At 47.9% G+C, this 6,446-nt stretch overlaps 1 long non-coding RNA gene across 1 annotated transcript; it reads left to right on the top strand.

Moving 5' to 3' along the window:
• The first annotated feature begins 3,092 nt into the window (after positions 1–3,092).
• Positions 3,093–6,093, top strand: LOC149351507 (uncharacterized). Its single transcript, XR_016289498.1, has 2 exons — positions 3,093–3,404; positions 5,667–6,093. It is a non-coding gene; the product is annotated as an uncharacterized LOC149351507 (long non-coding RNA).
• Positions 6,094–6,446: the final 353 nt, after the last annotated feature.

Genomic DNA, 6,446 nt, shown 5'->3' with positions numbered 1-6,446 from the left:
AAAGTCTCGAACATTATTCTTAGAACCGCGGAAATATCAGAGGAGATGGCTAGTACACTGCATTTATTAAGGCTAGCTTGCCATAAGCAAAAAAGCGCGTTGCTGGGATGAGCATAAAAGGTTGTCGTGAAGGAAAACCGGCTGATCCACATGGTCACGCAGTACTAGTTCCCTTCTAGCTGAAACCACAGCCACAGAAAATGCCCTCTCACTTGGCACTGAAGTGGCAGGTATTGCGAGGTATTTCGCGCACAGCTCTGACTATAACAGCTTCGCAGGTGCAGACACAAAGAAGCTCACCAGCGCAGTCAGCTACGTCGTGGCCCAACGTTCGCATTGCTCTGGGCGCCGCCATGTTGTTATGTCTCTGCGGACTTGCGGACCGAAATGAACGCCGGTGCTCGCAATGAATATTCGGCTAGATACGAATATTCGCGTCGGGTCGAATATTCGCAACAACACGAATAATTGGGTTTAGAATCGAATACGAATACTAAAAATATAATATTCGAATTATATTCGAAAATTTCGAATATTCGCACACCCCTAATAGCACGCTCAAAGCGAGGCGCCTCTTTGTCGGCTCCACCCAGTGCGATGCCTTCGCTTACGTAATCATATCGTCCTTTGCGTTGTTTTTAATTTTTTTTTTTCGCATTGACATCGTAAATCAGCCAACGCGGGAGGGCTGGGAGGCGGCCCTGTCCAGCTCGGACCTCGAGGAACAACGAGCCCTCGTCGCCAGAGCACGGGCAGCGGCTTTTACCAACGGCGTCCCGCACTAGGGACCCGATCAGCCTTCCCTTCAACTAAGGCATTGTGACTTTAAATAAACGTTTTCATCATCATCTTTCGAGACAGCTACTCCCGATCATGACGCACGCCACTCAGGCAAAAAAAACAAGAAGTGATTAGGTCCAAGTGGGCACTCCAGCTGGGTCTAATTGAAATCAAATGGACTCAATAGGACTGCCAATTGGGCTCATGAATCCATTTGGATAGCCCAAATGGTTTCCGCACTTACGGTTGATCATTCCTATTGGTTCTTCCATTCCGTTTGGACATCTGGACATTTGGGAGGTCCAATTTGAACGCCCTTATGGACATCTCAATTGGCGTTTCCAACTGGTTCCAAATGCGCAAATATAAGCCAATGGTTTCCTTGACTGCGATCTGCATACTGCCCTCTACTGAAATAGAATAGATCGAGAAATACTAAGGTTGTTGTAAAAAAAATATTAGCAGCTTAATCTGCTGAATTGTTTTCATCTTTCTAATCACCACTTCAGTCGTGATTAAATGAATTAACTTTGCTGAACGGAAAAGCGCTACTTCCCCAGGAGGAGTTTCCCACGAATGAGATATATAAGCCCCAAGAACAAGTTCATTCATAGGGCATATGCTGATCAGTCTGGAGCCTCCGGACAGACGGGCTCGGCCTAGTGTCCATGGAACTATAGAACTTACGGTGAAGCAGACTTTACACATCCGTGACTAATGTGACACATTCTTGCTGGCAACCGTACAGTGCCGCGGTCCCACCCACTTGGCACGATCGTTGGCCCCGACGAGGCCGCTACGCCGTGGCACATTCGCCCCACTTACTGCTAAGAAATGTCACATGCAGTATAATAACTACAACAGCAGTTTTCCTGGGGATAACTCAGTGCTGAGAAACCCAACAACCTTGTACTGGGATCGCGTGACTAAAGTTCTCCAACCTTGATTCTACCGGGTTACCCTGGAGGGAGTGGGTCCTACCGACGTTCTGAGACGCGTTCGGGTGCCCCCAGTGCGCACTGGCTCCAAAGTCTTTTTTTTGTTTCACTTCCGCACGGGAGTTTTCCCAGTGGCAGGAGGAGCCGGGTTTCTTACTCCCGTGGGGCACCAACTTCCTCTTGTGTGGAAAGCGGGGGACAGCGGAACATGCTTTCGTGGGCCGCAATACAGCATCGATATTCGGGGATGTACAGTCTTTGTCAAAAGTTTAGAGCCCAGGGGGTTCATTTCCAAGCTCCATATTGGGACTCCAGGAGCATTCGTGGATGTCCTAGCTATTGCAGGAGGCAGTACCAGAAATCTTCTCATGTCCAGGAAATTTGGAGCGCTAGAGATCTATTAAGAATGACACAGTGTGGCTCAAAAGAAAACGCCCTGGGATCCAAACTTTTGACAAAGGCTGTACTTCGAAACCGCTTCTGTGCAAGTTGGGACGACACATGAACCGGCCTCAGGCGCTTTAAAATGGCTCCCACTTCCTCTGATAGGGCGCGGATTGATGCGATCGAGGTTACGAGCAATCCCCGTCAGCGTGGAGGCACTCTGTCAACAAGGTTGAGTGGGCGGTGAACGCGCCTGACACTCCGGAATCAAAGTTCAGAACAGAAATATTGGCTGGCGCCTGGCCCATTGGCAGCCATGGAATTTAAGACGCGCGCAATTCTTTGTTTTAAGTTGTATTGACAGTGTAGCCCTTCTCCGCCGCGCACCAGTCTACTCACGCCCTTCAGTTATTTTGTACCAGCCCGGCTCCTTTTATTCTTTCTCTCCTGTTCTCCTGTACTCCGTTCCATTTCCACCTACTGTGGCTACTGTGCGTTTTGTTTTCCGTGCTGCAGAGAGTATGTTTCTGCTCTTGATATCTCGGGGTTCGCTTAACTGTTATTTATTTATTTATTTCAGTATACTGCAAGACAGAGTTGGCCCAAGCAGCAGTTGGCCCAAACACACTACTATTCTCCTCTAGTGCTGCCTTGACATATTATCCAACCCTGGATTTTTTCTGTGCTTTAAAACCATCTCCCCGCACTCCACATGTTTTTTTTTTCTTTTCTTGAGAACCGCAACCACACGAAGTTTTGAGACAACCGTAAAGGGCGCTCGCTGTGTGTCTGCATACTCGCTTGAACCAGTAGCGCAATCTCCCACCAGACACGCGCTCTGCGTATACAGCGAGCGGTGCAATTCTGTATCCGAACCGGACGCCTCGCCGAGATAAAAAGAAGACGAGCAAGCAGTGTCGGCGGGGTTGCGCCGCACGTGGCAAACGCCTCTGCGTCTCTGCGAGGTGCGCGAACGTGCACGTGTGCCCCTGGTGCCAGCCCCGCTGTTGCGTGTTTCCGGACGCTGGGTGTCGAGCGGAAATTAGTCCGCCTGCACGCTCTTCTCTCTCCCGCTGTCTGGGGTTGGCATCTGCCGCGCGTGCAGATTTTATATTCTGCTTTATTCCTTGTTCGAACAGGGAATAAGAAGCTGCGCGGCGCGCGTTACAATTCATTCCTCGCTCGCAAAGCGTAACGGTCACACACTCTGCCCGTTCACAGACAGAGTCATGAAGGGTTACTGCGCGATCCTCGTGATGGCACTTGTGGTCGTTTCCTTGGCCGGGCTGTCGTCTTCAACTCGTGAGTAGCAAGCTATTCTTTCTCACACAAATGCTCCACGCATCGTTCTAGTTCCTGCAGTGCGCCAAGACACGGACAGATTGGAAAGGGAAACGAACACAGCGCTAGAGTGGCTAACAGCGCTGTGTTCGTCTTCTGTCGGTTTTTGTCTTGGTCCACTGCAAGAGTTATAAAAGAGACTGCAACTGGTTCAGAGGCGTGTAATTTGTCCGGTCAGCGATCGTGAAGTGAGAAGCTGATTGACTGTAAGTCTGCAACAAACTTATGTTTAATTAATCAGTTAATATAGCGGTCATAAGGACCGAGTGAAATACATAAACACGTAGAACGAAACACGACGTGTCTCGGTAAGTGGTATTTGCAATTAGAAATATACTTGCTAACCAGTCGCTTTCGAAAACGTTAATCTTCATTCATGATCTAATGGGTGAAAAAATTATGAGGGTTATTCTTAATATTGAACCAGTTCCCAGTGAAAAAATGCATAGGTTAGGACAGCCATCAACTGATAAAACTAGGCCGATGATATAAAAGCTACTGAACTATCGAGACAAAGTAGATATGTTAAATAACTGTTGTAAGTTAAAGAGTCCTAATTACTCGAAATGCGAATGCTTCTCCGCACGCCTAAGGGAAGCAAGAAAAAGTTGTGAAATGTGCGAATCGAATAAAGAAGCGGGAGACAAGGTGCCGTTAGTTTAAGGCAAACTATGCCTAAATGGACAATTATATCGCTGATATGACTCAAAAGATTGTAAAGTCTTCATGGGATAGGAGACTAACACCTCAGACAGACACACCCACACACACACACACAAAAAAGTGCTATAGATAGGCAGAGCGACGCGCTGACATTACGTCCACCACGGAAAGCACAACGTCGCAGATAACTTTTGCTGAAGTAAATGCCCACAGCATCCTGAGCAAAACAGGTTTACTCGAATCGATACTTCCTGAAATTGAGCCAAACTTTGCGGAAATAACAGTAACGATCGACATCTTGGGGAAGTTACACCTCTGAATTACGTAATCACACGCAAGGGCAGGCCAGCTCGTTGTGGCGGAGTGGGTATTCTAATTCTAATGCCTAATTCCAAGTATTTAGCGCACAAGATGGAACGAGAAGAGAGACGACCGTCTTGTGCGCTAAATTCTTGAAATGCAAAACCAACTAGTCCAACTTCATGCTCTGACGACTGCTTGGAATATTCCTTTCAGTGCAATAACGTTTAGGTTATCGCATCGGAAAAAAATTCCGGCTTCTCGGTCTCGGAAATCCTTGATTGTTCGAGTGAGGTCACATGACCTAGTGACGTCATCACAACCTGTTCCGATGGTAACCCTGATTGCTCGAGAGACGTCAAGTGACCTTGTCAGGTCACACAACCTGCCCACCGCGGCAATAGGCAACCTGGCCACCGGGTTGTGAGTAATCTGCCTGAACGTACTGGGACATTCTAGAAGGTGAGCGTGCCATATAAGGTTCCAAGAAAAGTTTTGGCGGGAAAATCCCAAGAACAACATAAGACATTCATTGTAGACACCTGCAAGGCAATGTAAATGCTTCCGCATTTTCTTGTTTAAGAATGTGTTTAAGAACTTTTCCTCTTTTGGTGTTACCAGACCAGCTTACTTCATCGTTGTAAACACATTGATTTTGAAAGTTGAACTTGTTTAAACTGGCTACGAACTTGGCAGGGCGTGGGATATTCATCGGTTTAAAGTGCACACAGCTGCTGCTCCCTGCAGAGTCCTATGCGGTGGAATATGGTCATCATAACCATCCTCGTCTCTAAACCGATGCATAGTGGCACACACTCGTAGAACGAAAAAAAAAATTCCTGAGAATTGTGCTTTCAGAGGAAATAAACAAAAACGATTCCTACAGGAATCGAGACAGTTAAATTTAGGTATGCTCTCTGCGCGCTCTTGTTTTTGTTTTGTCAGCATGGTGCGCACCTGCCTTCTAAGCTTTGTTGGCAAGTATAGCGGCGTAAGCATGGTACACAGCGGAGTGCATTTGAACACGCCTAAGTAAGCGTCCTCGGCAGTACCAGGCGCCGGCTTGTATCATTGGCTACAGATGTTACGTTAGGCTGGCCGTGTGTGATCACTAAGTTTTATGACAGCGTGCTGCACAGTGCTGATTTGATTTTAAACCTTCGGCAGAGTTTTGTTGCTCGCGCTTTGCGACGCTACTGCGACGCCGCTTCCTGCTCACTATGTCGCCTGATCTTTCCCTACCCTGTTTCTGGTCGACAGAACCTGAAGTGCCTCGTCAACTGTGCCCGCTGTTCCAAATCCCCGAAGGCGGCTGCACAGGGCCACCCAGCAATGTGACATGCCAGGATCTCCGTTGCGAAGACCGCGGCCAGACATGCTGCAGCAGGGCGTGCGGTGGAAAGTTTTGCTTCGGCTACGCTGTGACTGAGTAGCACTCATGGAGAGGTGCAGCGCAAAGCAAAGGACGACATAGACACAAAGGAAACAGAACGGGCGCTGAGGAAACAAGGACGACGTAGTCACAAAGGAAACAGGACGAGCGCTGAGGATTCAAGGACGACGTAGACACAAAGGAAACAGGACGAGCGCTGAAAAATCACGGAAAAATTAGGCTCACGCGAAGATACTAATCGAGAAGCACTCGTCTATATGACTGTTGAAAAACTAAAAAACACTGGACGATGGACTTATGGCGTGAGGTGCTGGTTCTAGAGGGACGTTAGTTCCAAGTAGCTCGCCTTCTAATCGCTAGTGGTCATTGAGGAAAAGCGACAATTTAAGCTGAGTCAGACACGCTATAGTCATATCTCAGCATGATAAACACGACTGCATAAATATTCATGTTATCTCTGAATGTCAATTGTGGCGTAAGCAACGCTGCTGCTTGCATTGAGGACGGAGTCCTCCAGCAACTTCGGCTAGAGATTATTCATACCCTGCGTGGTCACTGGAAGAAGCGGCAAAAATGCACGACCTCATGTGAAACCGCGATGAAAGAACCAATAAGGTTTCACCCATTATTTCATTCGCGCACAGTGA

Source organism: Amblyomma mixtum, chromosome 3 (genome assembly GCF_055824585.1).
Source record: "Amblyomma mixtum isolate Tamu chromosome 3, ASM5582458v1, whole genome shotgun sequence".
Taxonomy (NCBI): Eukaryota; Metazoa; Arthropoda; class Arachnida; order Ixodida; family Ixodidae; genus Amblyomma; species Amblyomma mixtum.
Note: the sequence above shows the minus strand (reverse complement) of the source record. Positions and strands in the feature narration are given on the sequence as shown.